The sequence below is a fragment of the Rattus norvegicus genome, chromosome 19 (genome assembly GCF_036323735.1).
Source record: "Rattus norvegicus strain BN/NHsdMcwi chromosome 19, GRCr8, whole genome shotgun sequence".
NCBI classification, from domain to species: Eukaryota; Metazoa; Chordata; class Mammalia; order Rodentia; family Muridae; genus Rattus; species Rattus norvegicus.
This window is the reverse complement of record NC_086037.1, coordinates 35,341,013-35,364,888: the sequence shown is the minus strand read 5'-3', so window position 1 is coordinate 35,364,888 and position 23,876 is coordinate 35,341,013. Positions and strand designations below refer to the sequence as shown.

The 23,876-nt window shown below is 50.9% G+C and overlaps 1 protein-coding gene across 6 annotated transcripts in view; it reads right to left on the bottom strand.

Moving 5' to 3' along the window:
- Zfp423 (zinc finger protein 423) overlaps positions 1 to 23,876 on the bottom strand; it is a 298,627-nt gene that overhangs the window by 215,887 nt on the left and 58,864 nt on the right. The window lies entirely within an intron of this gene.

The window sequence follows — 23,876 nt, the reverse complement described above, 5'->3', positions numbered from 1 at the left end:
ATGGATGGGTCCACCCAAGAGGCTCTGAGCTAAGGAAACTCTCTGGTACGCCCTTGTTTCAAAGGCCCACCTGCATCAGCATCGCCCAGAGGGAAAGCTGCCAAAGTTCTCAGCACCATCTTCTCTGCCCATCTTTCGGAACATCACTCTGTGTTCCGTGCACACAAGAAAATGAAGGCTCGTGTGGTAGAAAGTACGTGACTTTGAAGGGACAGATCCCTTCAGCTGAAAACGGTGCCTGGTGGCCCTGAAATCCATTCTCTGTGACTCACGTGATTGTGCACTCACCTGAGTGCACACACCCAAGACTACACACTGCTTTTATTCCAGCGAGTCACTGTGGGCCTCATCTTCATACTTGGAATGTTCCAGTGACAAACGAACAGTGTCCACTTCAGGAATTCTGACTCTTTAACACCAAGAGGTACAAAACGGGGGTGACTCTTAGGTTTCATAACTGCCACGTAATCTTGAAACCCCGAGTCATCCCTGCACTCCAGGGCTCAAGCTAGGAGGGTCTTGGGAAGCCCCAACATTCCTCTGACCCAGAAACTCAGACGGGAGAAGAGATCAGATGTTTTTGGGACTTGGTCTTCCCTTACAGGGACCTCCCTTCCTCACTGCCAGCTGCTGACCAGTGCTGAATCACAGAGAAACTGGTGGTCAGCAACAGGAGTCCTGGACCAGCATCATGATTTCCTCCAGCAGGGGATGGAGAAACATAAGGACACAGCATCTTATAGCCTACAACTCCAGTCCTCACATCTCCAGGAAGAAGGATGGATTGTCTTCCAGGATCACCCTCTAGAGGGGATGAACACAGACAGACAGACAGACAGACAGACAGACAGACAGACAGACAGACAGACATCTTAACAGAGAAGTGCAAAAGGCAACCACTCTGGAGAGGCAACTTCAGCAGGTGGTGGCACTGGCTCACTGAAGGGATGAGGAGACCAAAGTACAAAGAAGCAGAGGAGATGGAGGTGAGATCAAGTTAGGAACAGAGAGGGGGCCCGTGTGTCCAAGCAGTGTAGGGAGAGCTATGTCTGCAACCCGGGAATGCTGGCGGACCCCGAATCAGAAAGCTGGGAAACCCCTTGAGACTGAACTCAGCATGGCTGAATCTGCACCTGAACATATGTCTACTCTGGACTTCAGGTGGGGCAGGGGTGACCTCACACAATAAGATAATTTGGGAGTCTCCATACTTTCGCAACCATTGAACATGGTTGAATCTTACTGGCAAGCACTTCAATACCACAGAGTCACAGATTTGGAAATATATGCAATTCTACACAAAACTGGGCCCAGGTCCACCATGACCACAGCAGAAAAGCGTTCTCATTCATTTCTCAAAGATTAAATTCTACTCAGAACCCTCTAGGTAAGCCGGGTCTGAGGGTAAATATACCACCACCTGTGTACTGACTGCCTCTGATTCTCCAATGAATGGCACCATTGGCTTGGATAAGCCCTCCTGTGCTGGGCAGTGGACTAGGAGCCATCACTCCCAGGGCAACATGGGACCATCATCTTTAAACTCAGAAATACCTAAATCGTAACCCTAGAAGGAAGAACAGCGAAGAGACCCCCGTAGCCAGAAAAGCATCAGGGCTGAGTCTCGGTGCAAGGAGAAACAAATGCAGAGGGAGCAGCTCACCTCAGGACCTCAGCCCCACCTCACGGGCTCTCTCCCAGAGCAAACCCAAGAGAAAGCTGGCCTGTAGGGCAGCATCTCCCAGACCTGTGGCTCATCAGCCCAGGCAGCTGCATAACTTAGAAGAAGGCACTGAGGCAGGTAGCCCAGTACAGCTGGCTCCCACAGAAGGAAGCTCACCAAGGAACCTTTGGAATCTGCACTGGCGCATCTCCGAGTGCTTGGATCCAGTGGACCTCAGCATCCCTCGGGTGAGAGTGAATGTTGTCGGAACTGAGCACCATCGGAGAACATTTGGACAAGGAGGACCAGGAGAGCACACAGTCAGAAGGAAGTACACGGAGAGTCAGGTTGCTCTGGGGAGGTCCTGAGACATTCGTCAGGGGTCATGGTGCCATAAAGGAAGGAATTTATCTGGGTATAATGATGCACACCTGTAAGCCCAGCACTCAGGAGACCGAAGCAGACAGATCACTATGAGTTCAAGGCCAGGACGGTCTACAGAGCTAGTTCTAGGATAACCAGGGAGACACGGAGAGACCCTGTCTTGAAAAACCAAAGAGGAAAAAACAAAGAAAGAAAGGAGGAAGGGAGGGAGGGAGGAAGGAAAGAAGGAAAGAAGGAATGGATGAATGAACAAGCATGATGGGCTCATCATCCTACAGACTAGGACATGGACTCGTCTCAGACATCTAGACAAGGCCTCCTGTGTGACAGTTTCTCTCTTAAGCACACCTTCCCTGACATGGGAAGTGAAGGAGGAGCTCCACAGCTTGTAACAGAAAGCCTGTATGTGCCTGGTGGACCCATTGAGTATCAGACATTGTCCTGACCAGAGGGCACTTAAGTCAACAGCATCAAGGAGCACGGCAGTCAGGAAACCCCAGACGGTGATGAGCACAGGTACCAAGCAAGAGGCAAGACAGTGATGGGAGGCGAGGAACCAACTGGAGTCCTAGTGGCCAACAAGGGCCTCTCTAGGAAGGGGACATTTGAGGCAGCACTAAGATAGCACAAAGAGCCAGGCATGAAAAGGTGAGAGAAGGGTATTCCAGGTAGAAGGCACAGCTCATACCAAGGCCCTAAAGCAAGCTCGGAGCTGCAGGAGCTAAGCCAGGTCTGTGAGGTTTACAGAGACAGACCACGGCTCTCAAGAGCTGTCTACTCTCACTTCCAGCAGCACTGCCCACTTTGGTGCTTTTACTGTCTCCTGACACACAAGGCAGTGTAAGCTCCATGTAGGCAGGAAATCTCCATCTTGGGTCACCGGTTAATCCCTAAGGCCAGCTGGACATGGTGGCTCACGCATTCCATCCCAGAACTCGGGAGGCTGAAAAGAGAGGATCTCCAGCCTAGCCCTATATAGAGAGGATAGAGGAAGAGTAGAGAAGAGAGGGAGGGAAGGAGAGAAGAGAGGGAGCGAGGCATAGTTCCTGGCCCAAAGAGTTCTCAGTAGTTGATTGCCTTCTTGTACTCAGCATATGCCCAAGAAGCACCAAAATCAGAGCTTCCATTGCTTTGGGAGGCAATGAGCTTCCCATCCCCAGCAGTATCCAAGCAAGGCCACGTAGATCATGTGTTAGGGACCCTAAGAGAGATTTGGATGAGCCAGAGTTCTCTCCCACTTTCAAAGCTGATGCATCTGCCTGGTGCCCAGAGCTGGGGGACAGCTGCCAGGCACACAGGACAGCCAGCGTAAGCAGCCATGATACATGCACACAGGGTGTGGGCAGAACCTCCGTTTCGTTTCACTACAAAATGCAGAGAGCACAGCCTCTTACGTGGGGGAGCAGGATCAGAAGTTAAGAAAAAAAGTTTCAAGACATTGTGCATGGAATTCCAAGCAAAATGGCCTTCGGTCCTACCTGGGGAGTGGGGGGGGGGGGTTGGAGAGGGTAGGGCCTGGGTACCTCCTGCCAACGTTTGTACTTAGCCTGCAGAGGTCCAGCTCCTTTTTGTTAACTAATTTCTAACTGGGTTTTCAGCTACTTGTTCCTAAAACGATCTGTACAGCAGCCCTCCGTGGGTGTTCTGGTCTTCTTCCGTGGTGACGTGTCCCCCCCCCCCTGCAAGTAGAAGAAGGGAGGTGTGAAATACCATCTGAAAGAGGTGGAGAAGTGGTCACGCCCTATCCCAACGTGAAAGCTTTATTTTTAACTCTATGAAGCCAAAATTCAAGAGGAAACAACAGGAGGGGTCTTGTCCCCAAGATGCCAGGCAGATGACACCAGGAAAAGCCTTAGAAGACCCTCCCTCACAGGAGTTCAGCACTCCCGCAGACCACCCCATCCTCCAGCCCTCTAATCTCTCTCTAATTTTCCTGATGGCTTCTGACTTCCTCCAGGCCACCTTAATTGGAAAATCTTCAGTTGACACACAAAGTCACGAAGTCACTCCCCGCTCCAGGAGGACACCTTTGGAGGGTAGAGACACATTCTCTGTCATCATTCTTTGCCAGACATGGCTAATAATGACCCTCTTTTGCTAATGAAAAAAACACACATGTAGGCATCATGTAATTAAGCTTGTGATGAGTTGTGTTGGAGAGAAATTAGATTTATTTACATGCGGCTCTGCAGCTGATGAAGCACTCGTTATTTGGGAGACTCCTCATTAACCCTCATTTCGAGGGCACATTCTTGTGCTCCCCTCCCTCTATGTACCGCTCATAAATAGTAGTTGCTTAAAAATAATAATAATTAGCCCTTCTCAGAGCTGAGCTTTCCTCCGCAACTCTTAATTCTCAAGCCACATCGCCCAGATGCTGACGGTAAGGAAAAAAAAAAAGTCAGAGTGATTACAGTTCTTGATGCCTTGGCACTGATGCGTTACCAGGGTGCTTGGGGGAAGAAGTGGGTGGGGGGGAGGGCTGTTCTAAGCACTCGATCAGTCAGAGTCGTGTGGGGGCCATCGCTGTCTCCAGGGCCAACCTAGGAAAAGAAGTGAGTGGATGAGTTGCTAGCTAAGAGAGAGATAGTGAGAAAGAGCCAAACTGGAGATGGGAGAGACAGGCTGGGTACCACAAGCACAGGGTTGCAGCAAGAGCGGTTGGAGCCCCCAGAGACAGCAGAAGTATCAATGGCCAGAGTGGCTGACTATTTCCTAGATACACAGGCGGGAGGCTAAACGGCCCTTGTTCAAATCCTAGAGGTAGGCTGTGTTCAAATCTTAGAAGTGGACTGTATCAAAAGATAACCATATCCCCGTGGATATCAGCTGCCCTGGAGGCACCATACAAACTCAATGACCGACAGGTTTGTTTCTGAGAGTGTCATTTCATTAAATTTACAAATGAATATCGAGACACTCTGTGGTTTCTGGAAGTGTTTGACTGTGACAAAATGCTTGCATTAGAGGCAAGGCAACAGGATAATTGAGAGTGTAAGCCTTGCAGGACACTTCCTGCCCAAGAGAATAAACCCACTTCCCCTGCAACCAGACTCCTAGCATCTTCTGGCTCAAAAAGCCGCTCTCCATCCCTTAAGCTTGGACCCAGTGAAGTTCAAGTCGAAAGGACCAGAGACCACGTGACCGAGTCTGAGGCTACCATGGACAAGGACAGCCTCCAGCACCAGAGCTTTACAAAGGTGGCAGGGGAGGATGTAAACAGCACAGTCACCACCTCTCTGGGTGTGCTGGGCAGGGGGGCTAGGGTATAAGGATGTACCCATAGGAACTGCTACCAAGTTCATAAGAAGGGATGTAAGAACATAAGAAGCAGCTAAGGGGATGGGCTTGCATAATTGCCTGAGTGCTGTCCTTAAAGCAAGAGAGCTTTTAAAAGCTCCTACCAGAGACTGGCATATGAGGACTTTGCATGATGGCCGGGTTTCCCCCCATTAGGCTGTGTAACATTGGGACCGAATCCAACACCTCTATCTGTTCCATGCCAAACAAAGACAGAAATCGGGCTTTCAACGCGTGCTTCTTAATAAACACAGCCAAGGGCTTCTACTCACGTTCCCGTTGCGTTTCAATGCTAGGCTGGGTTCAATTTCATTATTTGGTTTAGTCCACCTCCTGCTGTACAAATTTCCCCATTCATGAGTTCATAGGATCACTATCCTTCTCCGAGGGCAAGTGAATGAAGAGACCAGGCGCAGCCAAAGTGATGGCTTTGCTAAGCACCCACAGAAAGGATAGGGAGGACATGAGAAGGAGACCATCAGTTCACGGCAGAGTTCAGCACTGCGCTGTTCGTTGCCCAAAGGTTTAAAGTTAACTTCAGCCCTCTCCTGTGCAACCCACCTCTCCATAACTACAAGACATCAACACATCTCTCAAAGTCTTTAGGGCTCTTGGGAAATCAAACCCAGGCAGACATGACCAGCTGACCCCAAGTGCAGGGGAAAGAGCTGCCCTTACTCCTGGCCCCCTGCCATCCGGTTCCAACAAGAAAGCCGAAGATGATGTTTGTGCCCAGTGTGGGCGGCCCAATGGTCAACCCAGGTCTGCTTCCATAGAGGTGCCATGTCGAAGACCACAGCAGGTGTGTGGTGAGCCTAAGGAGATGGAATTCCTCTAACACACGAAGGAGGGCAGCCAGTCAAAGACAGACCGATAGACAAGGCTCTCCTCCCCGCAGACACATCGCTCCCTCAGAGCCAGTACCAGTTCCTTCCTTCCACACAGTTGCTCCACTGGGACTGTGGTCGCCTGTTCAGGACTACAGTAGCTCTTCCCTGGACAGCTACAAAAGGTTTCTTCAGACGCTCACCAAATGAATGGGCTATGTGTACCATCCTTTACAGGAAATGACCTGTGCAGGGGCCTTGCGGCCAGGAGTATCCAGACCAAAGAGTATCCTAAGAGTGTCTGTAAGGACCATCTCTAAGGTTTATCTTCACTCTCAATTGGACTGAATTCAGAATCCCAGGAGACCCAGCTTTGAGTGTGTCTACAGGGCACTGCCAAAGAGACCTGACTGACTTGGAGAGAGCCACGTTCCACGGGCAGGGTCCCAGCCTGAATGAAAATAGAAGAGGCCATCGTTCTCATCTCTCTGCTTTCTGACTATGCACGAGGTGTGATTAACTTCTTCATGTCCCTGCCCACATGGCTTCACCACCACAATGGACTAATGTCCTCAAACAGGAACAAAGTAAACCCTTCCTTAAGTGCTGTTTGTAAAACACATGACTACAAAGGTGGGGAAAAAAAAAAAACAAAAAAAAAAAAAACAACTAATACATCACCCTCTGCCAAAATGTTCTGCCCTCATACTTCTTAAAAAAGATATCCTGTGAACCATACCCACGGACGGTGGGATGTGGGGGTATCGCCAGAGAAGTCACATCAGTGGGAGAGGAGGGACTCTAGCTGTACTAGGATTTGGGGGCATCTGACAAAGTTTTATGTCTAGATCTGAGAGGTGGTTTCAAGGGCATCTGTCTTCGAAAACAGTACTAAACTACGTTGTAGAATTTCTATGTCTGCTTCACTTTGCAATAGAAGCTTGTTAATTATATAAGGAAAGCTTTCTCTTGAAGGTAATTCGAGAGAAGGTGTGGTAACTGGTTGGAAAGTGACAGCAAGAAAGCCCACGGTCAACTCACCAGCCAGACGCTGGGACCAAACAGAAGGTGCTATAGGACCCACAGCACGTTCACATATGTGACCCACAGTGCTAGGTCAGGAGTATCCTAGGGCAATGGCTGGTCTGTCCCGTTGACCACAGGATATAGATATTTATCTCAGTCAGGCCTTGAACTGACAATCTTCTTGCCTTTCCCTCCCGGATGCTGGGATTATAAGCAAAGGCTATTTTAAGCAGTTGCTCTTCGACAAGTGTCCCAGACTGAGCCTCCCCGCTTCTACCATTGTTCAGGTGCTTGAATTCCAGAAACACTCACTGTATTTGGAGCAGGCTTGAAAGTGCTTCCAAAGAAGGAAAGTGGAAGCAGTGTGCTCCTTGCGACAAAAGAAGACATAGGCATGCAGCATCCCACCGCCCCGACTCTTCCTGACTAACCGGCTAGCCCCAAAGAATACTCATCTTCACATGTGTACACACAGCATGCACATGCACACGTATGAGCACCCTTCAGGTGAGGCCTAACGAGGGTACGAATGATCAAATCCATGTTCAAATCTACCCAGCCAGGGCTGAGACCCAGCATCCAGACAGCAGGAGGTAGGCTAAAGTCACAATTCAAAGATCCACCCAGGTCACGACAGACGTGTCAGGCCCTATGAAGCTGCAAGACACTGTGATCTTTGAGAGGAACCTGTGACTGCTCGAATGACTGTCTCTAAATTGAGGTAAAAGAGCAGAGGCTTTTAGAACTGAGGCGGTGTAGGGAGGAGTAGTCAGGGGACAGGCCTCTAGTCAGAAACAACTTCCCAAGCCCCAGAAGCTCCCCCTTTGCTTTCCAAATGTAACTAAGAGGGAGTCAAGAGCAGGACCCAAGGGCATAGCCTCTCCCTCTTGAGAACTACCTATGTATAACCTTCTGTTTCCTAATTTCAACCCCAGCCTGAGAATGAACAGAGCTACCAGCACCAGACTTGGTCTGACAATAGATCACTTTACCAGATTAGGGTGAATGGTGGGGAAGCAGGCACACCCACCTACCACAGGTCTGCAGCAGCAACGCTTGGCTTCCTAAGGAGCTCCTTGCTCCCCATTCACTGAATTTAACCCATAAATCCTAAACCGGTGACAGATTTTCGCCTAAGTGTGCACAGGAATCAGCTGTAGGACATTCCATTCCTGGCACAGTCCCATGTGTCCTCCAAGACAGTGCTGCTCACACAGGGCTATGAATGTGACTGAACCCCGCGCACTGTGACTTCTCTCCCTCAACTACCAGAGCACTTGACTTAAGACACATTGTAGCACTTGACTTAAGACACTTTGTGGCAACATAGTTCCCGGCCTGAGGTCATGGCACTCCCAGAACCTCATGAAACTTCCAGAACACCCTAGGCTCTATCTCCTCTCATGGGTTCATGCCAAGGAAGCCTGACAGCCTGAGGAGACAGGGCTGTGCCTAAGGGTCACCACCACCCTTGAGAACTACCTGAGTGCAACCGTCTATCTCTGAACTTCAACCCCAGCCTGAGAACGAACTGAGCCATCAGCACCAGTGCCACCGCAACCACTCAGCTAAAGTGAGACACGGAGACTCTGTGTCTTTCCTTTGTGCAAAAGACGGGTGTGCACGGGCATATGCAGGCACCTGCCTCAGCTCCCCTCTCCAGGCCATGGGCTACACTGTGATCACGTGCACAGACTGGCCAGAGCACGCTGCCCCTAGAATATGAGGTGATAGAGGAGTACCACTCAGAAGGAAGTAGGGACACAGCCCATGACACAGGACCAACCAGCCCTGAAAGGGAAAGAAACCCAAACCCAGCTTATAAGGTGGAAGCTCCTTGACGACAGGAAAGAAGGGAAACAGCTGGGCACACGTGACCCAGCACACCGATTGGTACCTTGGAAGGACAGGCAGCTTCCAAACTGAGGTGTCAGGAGAATGGATTTCAGAAACTCAAGAGGGTAGAAACAGCCAGCAATGCATTTTAATGCCTCCCAAAGCACAGTGTTACAATTTCACTTTTTTTTTTAAATGGGGGGGGGGGGCTGCTGAGAAGCCTAGCCAGAGCATGCAAGAAAATGGAAGCAGAAACCATATTATCCCAAACAAAATGCAATTCGAGGCAGACATCTTTAAATAGGGCGAGAGTTGCTCTATATTATAAATGATGATGAAATGGGGGTGCAGGGTCCCAGTATGTCCAGAGTACAGCAAGCAGGGAAGGACACCACACCTCCATCCAAAAGGAAAGTACAGACAAGAGCCTGTTATTTTCTTTTTTTACTTTTAGTTTTTGGAGGCCATGCCCGCACGCGGGTGCATGTGTGTTTTGTGTACAGAAATATGCACTTGTGTGTGGAGGCCAGGACGGCGACTACCCCTCTCTACCTCAGTTTATTTAGTCAGTGTCTCACCAGCACCTAGGACTCACAGATCAGACCAGCTGGCCCGCAAGCCCCAGAGTTGCAGCTGTCCCTGGCTCCCCAACACTGGAATTACCAGAACACACACGCACACCCATCTTTTGCCATGGGTGCTGGGGGATCAAACTGGGTTCTGCAGTTCACTCAGCAAACATTTCACCAGCTGAGCCATCATCCCAGTCCAAAGAGCCCTCTTTCTTTCTTTAGTTTGTTTGTGTTGTTGTTTTGTTTTGTTTCTGTTTGTTTGTTTTTGGCTTTTTGAGACACTGTTTCTTTGTGTATCCCTGGCTATCCCAGATCTAACTCTGTAGATCGGGAATGCCTTGAACTCACAGAGATCCACCTGCCTCGCAAGTGCTGGGGTTAATGGTGTGTACCACAACCTCCCAGCAACTCTTCTTTGTCTCCAGGCCAGTATGGCTTCCAAGAAAGCAGGCTCTGCAATGGTTAGAAAACACACACACTCCAGGTAACATGGTGCCCATAGCACAGGCCATGACAGGCACCTCCTTCGGACATCTTTTGTGATATATTTGTTTTTGTCTGTGTTGTTGTTGTTGTTGTTGTTCTTGTTGTTGTTGTTGTTGTTGTTGTTTGGTTTGGGTTTGGGTTTGGTTTTTTTGGAAGGATGTTGCTGGGTGGCCCGGTTGATTTGACTTCTGTCTATAGCCCCAGTGTCCTCGAACGTTCAACCCTCTTACATCAGCCTCCTTGGGGCTGCAATGCCAAGCCTGTAGCGCCAGGCCCAGAACACTGACATCATACACTTTGAGAGTAAGTCCTAGCTCTGAAGAACCCTTTCTTCTGTGGCTTCTGGTAAAAACAAGGTTTTTCGTCCTGGGAGGTTAAGGAAATTCAAGTTGCTCTAAGCCAGAACCCGAGCTGTGGGGAAAATAACAGACTTCAGCCTCCAACCAGCCCCATCTGCCGCCGGCATGCACTTAGGGACTGGCTCTTTACAACCTGCTTCCTTTACCCTTCAGTGCAGATCTACAGCCTGAGAACCTCAGACTACAGGTAAAGACACAGACTTGGAGAAGTCAAGTAATCAGAGGAAGCCCCTCAGAAGAAGGCAAGAAGGAAGTTCAGCCAGAGTTCAACTGTGGTGTCCTCCAGAGACACTGAAGCAACGTGGGAGTCATAGCTGAGACCTCAGACAGTAAAATCTAATATGAGCCAAGTCCTGGCATCCTTACTCCCAGTCAAATTCCAACTCACTCAATGGGAATGGGTGGAACCTTCAGGTACTTGGCTCTAAAAATTCATTTGCTCTAATAATAGCCCAGAAGAGCTTTCTTTCTAATTTATAAATGATGAGGGGAAAAAATTTGAGGGGTGATCAGAGAGGAACATGGATAGTAATAAAAAAATAAAAAAATAAAAAACCACAGCAAAGTCCCAACCTTTGGTCCTAGAGTCAGACCCCACCAGGCCCCCCAAGGCAGGAACCACAAACGCACACACCTTTTGGATGCCTGAGACATAGGCACATTCTCCAAAATCATCCCGCCAGGCCACCACCTACTGTCCACCTGACAACCAGCCCCTCATTTTCTCCTGCTAATTAACTTGGATGGAAATGTCTTTAAAGTGAAGCTCAGGGCCCCCCACCCCTTCTGTGAACCAATTTCATCACAACGGAAACCATGTTACCAAAATGAGAAAAATGAGAACCCCCTTCTCCTAGGGCCTGTGCCCTTGAAGGCATCTTATTAGAGAAGGCCAGTTCTTAATTAACATTTTGATCTTTAATCCGTTACCCATCCCTCTAATCCTGTTCAGAGGTGTGGCTGGCCCACTTCCGCAGGCAGTGAGTCCAGCACCGGGGCTCGCCACAGCTGGACGCCACCGACAGAACTCCATTCCCAGACACCTGTTCTGCTCCAGGCGGGAGCCACATCCAGGACCGGTGGAAGCCAGCTCTCTAGCCGACTCGATGCAAACCCGAATGGCCACGGCAAACAGGAGTTCACTTCATTAACCCGGAGCCCCAGCTGTCCCCGTTGGCCCTAGTTCTCTTGGCTCTGAGAGGCTTTGCTTCAAAGAAATGATGTCCTTCCTAGCCCAGCTTTGCCCACTGCAGCACACTTCAGCCTAGGATCAATTCTGTAACTGCACCAAACATATCACGATGGAGCTGGCACAGAAGCCTCAGGCCCCAGAAAGTCCAGAGGCTGCCTTATGACTTACAAGCCAGTTTGGGTACATGGCCACCTCTGCCCACCTCCAGAGGCCAGGTCCAATACCACATTCAATCCTCACTGCCTGCCCAGGTGGCATGGCCCACCCGATGCCAGGCACCCACTGCATGAATGTAAACTGACCTCCACAGATACAACAGCTCATAATCTCCCATCCCCAGAGAGCCTCAGTATCCACTGGGGACCTCATAGTAATGGCAATTCAACCTAAGTCCTGACCAGTGGCCTCCAAGTGCCCCCACAGCTCAACAAGCCTCCTTCAGAACCGCCGATGCAGCTGCCAGCCTTGGAGGCCCTATAGCCTAGCCTTGGTTCATATTCTTCATTCCGGCATTCTGTGAGAGCCCCCTCCAGAGAAGCTGAGCTGACCACTTTTGTCTGGGCTTGGCTGCAGTTCCCTGATCCTCACCCAGAAAGGGGGTGGCATCACCCTGCCTCCTGTCCACGCACAGCTAGAGGGTGTTCCTCAAAGCCACGGTGCCATGGTCTGCTCACTGCCCTAACCAAGCACCTAACCACACCCAGAAGAGCTCCCTCACAACCTGTCTTAATTCTACAGCCTGGCCCCTTGGACTCCGCTCCGGTGCCAGTGCAAGCTCTGCCTTCTACCTGGCCCCAAAACCCCTTTTCTCAGGCAGAAGCCTCGGACCATCCCATTCACCCACCACATGCGACCATTCACTGAATACTTCAGTGACGTATGTCGCATGCCCTCTCGCACAGTCCTATTCCCAGCACCATCTCCACACTCCGCCTAGAACAGGGACAACATGCAGTAGGTATTCAATAACACGGGTGACTGCCAGAGTAAATAAGCCTGTGGGGACTGTGACAGTGGTGATCCAGGCTCACAGCCCGACGGCCGACACAGCCTGTATCGATAACATGAAGTTCATACAACAGCAGCTGAAGAGGTAGTTAGACAGAAAGCAGAACTTCCTGCTGATACATGTCCTGAGAAATCACCCATGCGTGAACAAAGCCAAAGCTCCCACTGGGGAGGAGGAAGAGGAAACTGGCCTCGGTGGGAGAGGATATGAAGCCTACAGACCGGGGAGAAAGGACAGTCAGCATGTGGTCATCCACAGACACCTAAGGACAGGATGAGGGAAGGCTTATACACAACTTAAAACCCAGGTGCCACACAGACCCTCGCCTGAGGGGCAGCAGAGCCCCAGCATTTACAGGCGCGTTCCACAGCTCTCCCTAAGTTGCTCGCACTGCCCACACTGAGAGAAGTTAACTGTGCATTAACTGTGTCGTTACCTGGACATACAACCATGCCACCCTCAGCCTGGGAGAGCCTTACACATCTCGGAGCCTTACGCTTCCCCAGAAAGCAATACCTAACTACCTATGGCCACAATGCTTTCTTGGGGGTTGTGTGTCTCTGCTGTGGGAGGAAAAGTAGCAAGGGCATGGACCTTGGAGGTACATGGCTTAGTTCCATTCTCTCTCAGGCCAGCCCCTGGCCTCTGCAGCTTATTCTGGAAATGCCTATAGGATGTATGCAAGCTAGGAGGTAATGGCTGTCAAAGCATCTGCTGGGGTCTCCACGGCCCTCCCTGAGGGGTAGAGCCCTCCAAAGAAGACAATCTGATGACCAAGTTAGAGGCAATCTGATGACAAAGTTCCCTAGGTTGGCTACACCTCTTTCCTTTCCTCCATACTTGGACTTTTCTTCCTCCTACCTAGATAGGAGATGCCCCAGGACTCACCCAGGAAGGCTCACAATGGAAAAATCTACAGGGCCCTAGCTAGCCAGACGAATTGGTCAGCAGAGCCTCAAGGGCCCAGCCCAGATCCCTCTGTCAATAGACAGTTGAGTGGGCATCAGAGAGAGGCGTAGGAGAACAGACTTCCCTGTCTGTTATACACTTCCATTCCCCGGTCGGTGTCCCTCCTGGAAGCTGTAGTCTAGCCACACACAGTAGTAAATATGACAACCTGGTAGGAGGTAGCCGGACAGGCGGGTGTGGCAAGGCTTAGTTCTCAGTCTGTCTGCGGCAAGCACAGCCAGCAAGGCTTTGGGTGGGCAGGTGAGTGAGGTGCCTCCCAAAGGGTGCAGTGGACAGGGCTCGCCAGTGTCAACAGCTCCTCCCACCATCCCTAAACTTCAGGAGTTGGATACAAAACAAGAATAGGGCTGTCGTTATGCCAGGTCAAGAGTGAGGAGCTCTCCTCCAGGCTCACAGAGCCTGAACCAGGGATGGCTTTACCAGGCCAGCTCTAAAGAAGTTGCTCAAGTGTATTATGACCCACCACGGACAGTTTTCCAGGCTTCTGCCTCGCCTCCAAGGCAGGCTCTCCCAGCTCCCCACACAGAACCCCAGGTTACAGGATGCACTGGTCTTGTCTTCCCAGGGTGGCCATTAAAAAAAATATATATCAAGGACTAATGCTTATGTAACTCCTGCCAAATTGCGACTGTGCTAATGGCTGCTGAGGTGGCCAGTGGCTTCAGTGACGGTGGCAGCCACCCTTCCTTCATTCTATTTCCCTTTTGGCCTAGGCTGCCAGGAAGCTCATCAACTATACACTGACCTAACCCTTATTGTAAGTTTCCAACAAAATTAGTCTTTTCCTCAATGACTTAGGCTATCCAGTGAGGCACAGCGCATTCCTGTCACAAATCACCACAGAGAGCCAGACCCTGAGCTGAACACACCGCATCTCCTGTCTCAGCTTCTTCCCTCATAGTAAAGCCGCAGGTCCTGGCTCTGTAATCCCAGTTGAAGGTGAGGCACTTTTCCTCAGAAGAGCCCATGATTGAGTCAGGCCCATTCTCCAAGAGCAGCTCCCTGGTGGTACTGTGCCCGCACCAGTTTCCCCACCCCCCATTGGTGTCTGGGCACAGAATCCTGGAGGGCAGGGACCCCACCATACTCTGACCCCCATGCAGCCCAGACATGAGCTCAGAACACTGGTGCAAAGTTAGTGGTGGAAACAAAGGTCCTCGGACTTGGATCCTGCCTTTGCATGTTCAGAGGTCAGGAGCCCTCACCCTAGCATTAACCATAACCACAGCCTAGATCCTAATGTCAAATCTAAACTCCTTCACCTCACGTAAACTAACAACTATGGAAGCTCTCCTGGCCTAGCCTGGACTGGCCTCCACCGTGCATAGCCAGCATTCTGCCAGCAGCACAAAGCTAGGCCAGGTGGAGAGGCTATGCAAGCGCTCACTGACAGCACGTGCTCACACAGAGGATGGAAGCAGGAAGGGTCTGAGGAAGGGAATCAGCAGCAAGACAGGAGCTTCACACACACACACACACACACACACACACACACACACACACATCAGCAGCAGCACCACAACACAACCACAACGAAACAAAAAGAAAAAGCGAAAACAACCTTTGGGCAGAGTAGGCTGAGGCCATAAAAGCCCAGAGAATTAAACAAGAAACTGGTGATGACCTCCCACTCACTGTGGTGATGGCTCTGGCCTACAAGAGCCAGCCTAGGGGGTGGGGAAAATGCCCAGCCCCTGCTTCCTGCCTATTTCAGGCTGGCCAGGAGCCCTGCAGCCAGCACAGGAAATAACAGGGGCCCCCAGAGGCTGCCCAGGAGCAGCAGCCCAGGCTGCCCAGGGAGGGAAGGAGGCCATTGTCAGCCTTTCTTTTGGTTTCCCCAGCACTACCCAGAGTCCATGAAGCCAGGGAGCTTACAAAGCCTCCCCTCTGCAGCTGTCCAGTCTCTCAGCCATAGCCACAGCCCTTCAGACAAGACTGCCAGGTCCCTGGGCTCTTAAAGTGGCAAGTGCAGGGTAAGAACTCAGCCATGTCAAAGCTGAAGGTGTGTGTGCGAGGGCCAAGATGGGCCAGGCAGTCAGACAGGCAGATGGCTATGGGGGTCTGGATTCTGCCTTGGTCAGGCCAGCACTGGGTCCAGCAGTATAGATAAGTGTCTGGGAGGAAAGAAAATGGAGAGCCAAGAAAGGAGACACTGTACACCCCAAACACACTGACACAACCTGACCCTGCAAAGAGGCCATGGGGCCATCCAAAAAAGCAGGCAGCCGGGGGTTGGGGATTTAGCTCAGTGGTAGAGCGCTTGCCTAGGAAGCGCAAGGCCCTGGGTTTGGTCCCCAGCTCCGGGGAAAAAAAAAGAACCAAAAAAAAAAAAAAAAAGCAGGCAGCCACATGCAAACACAGTATTTTGGACAGGGGAGAAGCCAGTTGTCATGCACACGCACACGTGTATGCACACATTTGCAGGTTTCTTTGTGGGTATGCATACACAGTTGAGCGTGTGTGTGTGTGTGTGTGTGTGTGTGTGTGTGTGTGTGTGTGTTTGTGTGTGTGCGCTCGCGCGCACGCATGTGTGCCTGCCTACACACGTGCTCTATATAGAGGGGCCCTCGTGAAGGCCTATGAGTGTGAATATGCACACTGAGGAGTGTGTACATGTGAAAATATGTAAGTATGTGCATTGTAGGTGAATGCAGAAAAGTGCATGTTGTGTGTGCACGCCAGACTTATGCCCAACAGCCGTCTCTGATTTACACACAGTCCCCTGTAAACTGCCACTATGATGACTTCCTCAAGACTGTCAGCCCATCCTAGTACACCTAACACCAAAGGAAGAACACTGAGCCCCAGGACTGTGAGCCAACAGTTCCAGAAGGAGGGTCCTGGACTCAGTTCAGGCAGAAGCCCACCAGCTGTGAGGCAGCACACGACTCTCCACCGCTCTGGGCCACAGTGGCCATCTGTAGGGCCAGAGAACATGCTGTAGGTGCCCAGCCCCTCCCTGGCACTGAGTGCTTTCTCCTTGGATGGCAATTACCAATGAGTCAGCAATGGGCAGAACAACCATTGTCCCAGCCTCTGCGAGCCTGGAGAGTATGCAAGGCACTGAGTCCCGAGAACAACAGCAACTATAAAATGTATCTCACTCAAAGTTTACCAGATACTGTATCTGTTTGATGTGCTGACCACTGCCAAAGGAAGCCAGTAGTAGTTAAAGTCATCAAAAGGCAGGAAGGGGTGTGTGTGTGTGTGTGTGTGTGTGTGTGTGTGTGTGTGTGTGTGTGTGTTGGAGGGGGAGGGGAAGTATAAAATTATGTAGATGCAAGGAAAATATATGGAGCTCTCAAAAACTGCCTTTTAAAAAGCAATCAAAAAGAGAATATATAGTGTGGACAGAATGATCTCTCTCTGAGGAAGACAGAACTGGATACCCAGTTTCAGTGTGTGCATGCATGTCATGTATATGTCCACCCAGTGAGGGGGCAGCAGCCAGAGTCTAGCAAGCTGCCTGCAGCCTACATCTGATACATCCCTGACTGTGGCCACAAAGATCCAAAGGCTGGCCCATCCACCTGGGAAGTCAGGACCAGCCAGGCTGGGTTGACCTTGGCCATTTCCTGCCAGGCACTGCCTCTGCCTCCACAGTCTGTGTGTCCAGTCCCACCCACTAGAACAGTCTAATATACCATTGGCTCAGAGTTCTGCCTTTGAGAGCAGACTCTGGCCTCGTACCAAGACACCCCATGTTTCTTCTAAGAAAAAGCCATAATCCTCTGCACAGTTGATATGAACAACAGTGGTCCTGAGGCCTGCCTGGGAGCAAGGGGGAGACGCTGCTGCTACGGGAGGACCCTGCTGTGATGGGGGAGGGGTGACCTGAGCCTCTCTGCTCCCCCAGCCCCAAGCTCAGAGCTAAGGTCCACCACATGCTTCTCCTTGTATGGTCCACAGCAAGTGGAAAGGCGCAGAGGACGGGCGCCCCTGGGGACATGGAATCCCTCAGATCCCCCTCCCTCCCTGCCATTCCCACTTTAGATGAGCAAAGGAAAGAGCCTCAGAGACTCAAAAGTCACACAGCTAATGAGCAGCTAGATTGCAAACCTAGACCTTGTTCTTATCAAAGAGGACAAAAATCAGGCCCCAGAGTGCCCAGGGCACTCTACTATACTAAACAGGAAAGGTACTGTTCTGGACCTCAGCAAACTTGTCAGCTTCCTGCCCGTTGCTGTGCCTAGGCTGAGGTCTGGGGCCAGAGAATGGGAGCAGGACCCCGGAGTGGCCAGCGTAACGTGGAGAGCTCTTACCAGCAGAGACGGTAAGGGCAGGAAGCTGGAGGCTAGCTCCAAGGGCACTGAGGAAGGCCAAGAAGCCATAGCAGGACCATCCTTGGACGCTTACAAGAGGAGGTGCGGCTTAGGCTACTTCGAAAGATAAACAAGAGTGGCGCAGACAGAAGTCCCAGTAAGAGAAGAAGCTGGAGAATAAGAACCAGCGTGAACCAGTAGCATCTCTACGCCAGTGTCACAGCTACAGCATCTCACCCGTGTCTGGACCTGACAATGTCAGCATTTTGACAAGGACACCATGTTTCTCACAGGTTCAGACAGGGATAGCATAAACCGCTCCAGCATGCACAAGCTGGGAAACCCATAAGTGCATCATGACTCCCTATCCCCCACACCCTCCTGAGGTTGGTCCTGTTTAATGACCAAGCTGAAAGTCGCCAAAGAACTACAGACTTCTGTCCCCCTGCAGGGTTCCAAGGCCTTTGGGAAGGCGTAAGGTGATGCCTTCCTGTTAGTGAGGGTCATCTGAACTTGAGGAAAGGGGAATTGTCACCCCATACCCCAACACACACCCTCTGATGTCCCCTGACATCACCAAGTGGGGAAGTATACATGCTGGCCTTGCCAAGACAGACAGACCCGCGTCCATGGGCCAGTACAAGAGCATTGGCTGAGCTCTAGCCTGTGGCAGCGTGCGAAAACAGCCAGAGAACGGCCGCATCTAGCTGGAGAGAGTGGAACTGAGAAAATCAAGCCCATGCTGTGGAGGTAAAACACCAGAGAGGCAGAAGAGCAGAAGAGAAACACAGCTCTCAGGTTTACTCCCTATGCCCAAGCTCCAGTGTGCCTGGCTACCAGTACATGCATGCACACAGATACCTAGGCTTCGCACACTAATGTGCACACAGATGCATCAGTACTGCCAAGTGTGGCCCAACAGGAGCCAAGACTGATGGGAGCCTGAGGAAAGGGTTGCCAAGAAGCTCAGAAGTACCACATCCTCTGATGGAGGAGAGCTGCCCCATGTCTGCCCAGGCCTAGAAGGGGGTACAGAGGAACCAGGATCTGTCAGGGCTCTGAGCTGGGACAGCAGGAAACTGGACGGACACACACACACACACACACACACACACACACACACACACACACGAGGCAGGCAAACACACGTGTCTGCGCCTGTGTGCGACACATGGCAGATGCCCTACCTCGTGGACTGCTCACCATGGAAACAGAGTGGCCCCCTCTCAGCTCCAGTCATCACCTGAAGGCTTCTGAGGTCCCCCGTGCAGTTGCGAAGCAGGTCTAACAAAGGCCCAGCTCAGGCCAGCTCAGCCAGGGGGCCTTCCAGCCAACCAGCTGACGCATGCCCGCCATGCTCCCCCGGTGAGCTCAGGGCCACCATGTCTCCCTACCCAGCCTGCCTGGCTCCACTTAACTCAACTCCCCACAGACTCCCCAGCCGAGCTAATGAGAAACTCCCCAGCTGGCCCTGTATAAAAACGCATTTCATAAGTCTTTAAAATGCTAGGAAATTCTACATCTCTTTACTGAGACGTTTCTGTTCCTTGAAAATGTCCCCTGGTCCTCATCAAGAAGACAGGGGGAGGGGGATAGAGCACAGAAGGTGGACAAGACCCTCTAGTGCAGCCTGGAGTCACAGGGCCCTGGTGCAGCTTCCACCATGGGACATAGCAAGGGGACTTCCAGCTAGTGCCAGAGGGACAGGGAGGAAGTCAGAGTAAGATGCTCAGGGACCATAAGGGAAAGTGGGGACAAAGGGGGGAGTCAACCTTGATGCCCTTGGTTTGAGAACCAAAAGGAAAGTGGACCTGGGTGTGGTGTTGTACTACGATCATCTCAGCCCTTGAGAAGCTGAGACAGGGTGGGGAGGGGCTCATCAGCTACAAGGGTACACCCGAAAGTGCTGGGGACCACCCACACCTGAGACCCGAAGCCTGGCACCTCAACCACAGAGCCAAGGTCTGGCAGTCCTTGAGGTTCTGTTTATTGGGGACAACGATGGAGTCAGTCCACCCTCACATGCACCCTGCCTTCATCTAGGTCAAAGGTCCGGGCTATAAAGGAGCTCACAGAGGTCTGCAACGTCGACAGCATGAGTGGAAATGCTGGGGTGGCTGCAGCACAGTTTCTGGGATGCCCTTGGGATAACAAATAGTGCACATTCTGACCAAACAGGACCAGGATGGCTTCCACTCCCCACACCAGGAGGTCCACTCTTCTGCATGTTTTCGTTGACTAGCCCAAGCTGCAGGAAATAGGGGCTGACCACGGCCTACCTCTCACCAGAACCAATAAAAGGAAACAAGTTTTAAATGTTCTTCCCCAAAAGCCCAGACCAGATACAGAGCTCCCAGTGCTAACCTGGCAGCCAAGCAGGTCCCTGCTACCATGTCCCTGCAACCTAGCACCACCATCACCACCACCACGACCAGCACCACCAGCACCATCACCACTACCAGCAGCACCACCAGCACCACCACCAGCACCACCACCACGCCCCACACTTAGTGGTGATAGAAAGCCTGGTCAGTGTCTGTCAAGACTCAACTTTTGCAAGAATAAAGGACTTCATATAGGCATTTTCCAGGCAGCAGCAAAACTTAGAGAGCTCTAGCAGGACTTTTCCCTTAACCTAGGTGCCCTGCACCAGTGCCAACCTGCCACTGGCCTTTCTGCAAGGTCTGTGATAGGCAGGTCTGCCATCTATGGGTGAGCTGTGAAGTTCACGCATGAGTTGTCTGGATTCAAATCTCTGCTCTGCTGGTTTTGCTGGATGCAATCTCTGTGCCTCTTTAAAAAAAAAATCCATTTATACAAACTTGAGAGACATGACTCCAAGAGGCAGCTAATATAGCAGTGATGGATTCTAGTCACAAGGACAAAGAGACCAATCGCATGGCAAGAAAGTCTCTAACTCAGACCACAGAGGGGCATCGATAGTTTGGGCCAGTACAACGACTGATTACAGTAACTGTTATAAACCACAATGTGTCTATCACTAAGCCGGAATGAATCAGCTACTCTGCCCTGGCAGGTAAGGAACATTAATCAACAGGTCCATCATGTCGCACAAAATTCCAACCCATACGGTCAGCCCTCCAGACTCCCTTCCTCTACATCCCCATGTCTTGGCCCATAGTAGCCATGGTGAGAGAAAGCCTCATGGTCCCTAAACCCCAGTTAGGAGAGGGTATCGTCATGACACCAGGGCTAGACAAGTGGCAGGAAAGTGAGGGCCTCCCTCTGTCAGATGAGGACAAAGAGGTACAGGCTGTCTTCTCAATCATACACAGAACCGCATACATCCTTACCAGGACTTTCCAAAGTGTCAGAAGAAAGAGGGACTCTAGAAAGAGGGGGATACGGGATCACACCCATTCTGGGATACACGGGAAGACAGGAGGAAGAGAGGGCACAGGCAGGAAGACAGGTTCAAGGTTGGAGACCTGAACACAAGCCAGTGAAATACCCCCTTGGCAAAGTTATTGCCAGCACACACACACACACACACACACACACACACACACACACACACACACGCCCTTCTTGCCTGTTAACCAGAGCAAGGAGTTCCCTTTACCCAGAACAATGATTGTCAAAATACAAGTTGTTCCTTCTTCCCTAGCAGGAGAGCTGTAAAGGCCATGGAGGGGGGGAGCCCTCTCACCCCACTGCCAGGAATGTGAAAGGGTGCAGTTACTGTGCAGAACAGTCCACACACCTCACACAGTTCAATTCCACGCGACTGTAGGACCTTACCACTCCACCCCGGAACTGAACACAGTTCAAACAGGAACCCGCACAAGGTAATTCACGGCAGCACTGTGCACAGCAGCCCAAGATGTGCGTACCCTGCAAGAGCCCATCAGCAGAGGGACAGTAAACAAAAGGAACTTTATCTAGACTAGGGATTCAATTCCGTCCTAAGGGATGAGGGCAACACAACCTGTACTGTAGATCCAGTGAGTAAACACTCTCCGGGAACCAGCAGCTACCAGTACTGCTCAGAGCAGGCAAATCTAGAGGAACGGAAGGCAGCTGAGCCATTGCCCAGAGCAAGGGGGGGGGGGGGTGGAAGAGGAGGAAAAATAGCCATAGAGGTGCAAGGCTTCTTCAGTGGGTCTATCTTACCCAACTATGACAACAGTCCCACCCATCTCTGAATGTGAGGAGAGCCACAAAAGACCTCTTGATTTGGTCTCAAAGTTGCTTCCCCCCCCCCCCCCCCGGGAGCTGGGGACCGAACCCAGGGCCTTGCGCTTCCTAGGTAAGCGCTCTACCACTGAGCTAAATCTCCAGCCCCTCAAAGTTGCTTTTAAAGCTGACTTGCTATTTTTTTTTTTTAAATCTACCAGTTTTATCTGAAACTGCTCTCTTGTGTTCTCTCTGCAGATCTCGGATGACCGGGTAATTCCAGGCCTGGTACAGCACAGCAGTCAGCAGCTGGGTGACAGCTGCCTTCAGCAGGGGTGGCATCGTGTCACCCATTAGTTCAACTGCTGAGCCACCAAGAGTCTGGGGAAGATGAGATATGAATGTGTCATCTAGGAGTCGGGATGAGTAGAGGGTCTCTGGGTGACTCATCTAGAAGTGTAGGGAGAAATGAGACCTTGGACTGTGTCCCCTAAGATTCTGAAAAAATTAAAAAGACCTCTGGCTGCAGCCTCAAGGACTGGGAGGAGGGGTCTGGCTGTGGCCTCAAGGCCTGGGAGGAGGGGTCTGGCTGTGGCCTCTCTCGATAACAGATCATCTACCTTCCTAAGGAGTTCACACCTCAAGCAGGCAAGCAAGTGCAGCTGAGGTCAAAATTCCTTCCTCCTCCACCCTGCAATCACATACAGAAGAATGCTTTGGGTTAGGGAAAAGAACATCATGGGTACTCAGAGCCAACTGAGATTTGAAACAGGTTTAGAACTTCTCCAGATTAAAAGATCTCTTAAAATATAACACACACACACACACACACACACACACACACACGTGCACATAACTTATACACAATACACACATAGCCTCTACACACCACTCCCACAGTACACAGTTAGCCCATGCATACCATACACATACAATACACATACAGCCCTCACACACCATATATACATAGCCCCACACAAGATGCAGCCCAAACATACATCATATATGCACGCAACATGTATGTGTGTGTATAATACATAGTCCATACACACCAGATATGCATAGCCCATATACACCCAATTCACACATAGCCCACAAAATCCAAATCCACACACAATACAGACCTTACAGAGCCCCCACATCACAAACAGCTACAACCATACACACACACACTCTAACACACACACACACAACATATACTTACACATATAGCCCCTACACACAGCCTCTACATTAAAAAATTCTCTCCCTCACACACACACTACAAATAGTAAACACACAGTCTACATACACACACACCACAAGCACAGGCCCAGACTCTCATGTCCACACTATCCACAGAGCTCACACAAAGCCCGCACATATACTATTTACTACATACACACTTCACACTTCATGAACACAGCCCACACAAGTATACACAAATTCTACATGTATCACAAACATATCACACAAACACACACCCACACACAATACCCATATCCTACACGCTCAGACACAAACACTTGCCACATGCACAGCCCAATACACACACTGCACGAGCATACGTCACATACATATACGACACACCTCACACATACCACTACTACTGCCTTACCTCCTGAGTCTTGTGAGTATGAAAGATTGCAATCTCAGCCTGGAGAGACGCTTCATCTGGTAAAGAGCCCCCACAAGCATTAGGACCCAAATTTGGATCCCCGCAACCCAGGTAAAAGCCAGATAGGCTTGGCAGCAATCCTGTAATCCCAGCACTCACAAGGGGGAGACAAAATCTTCAGAGCGAGCTGTATACTCAGACTAATCAAAACTGAGCTCCAGAGAGAGGCTCTGCTCCAATATATAAGGTGGAGAGCG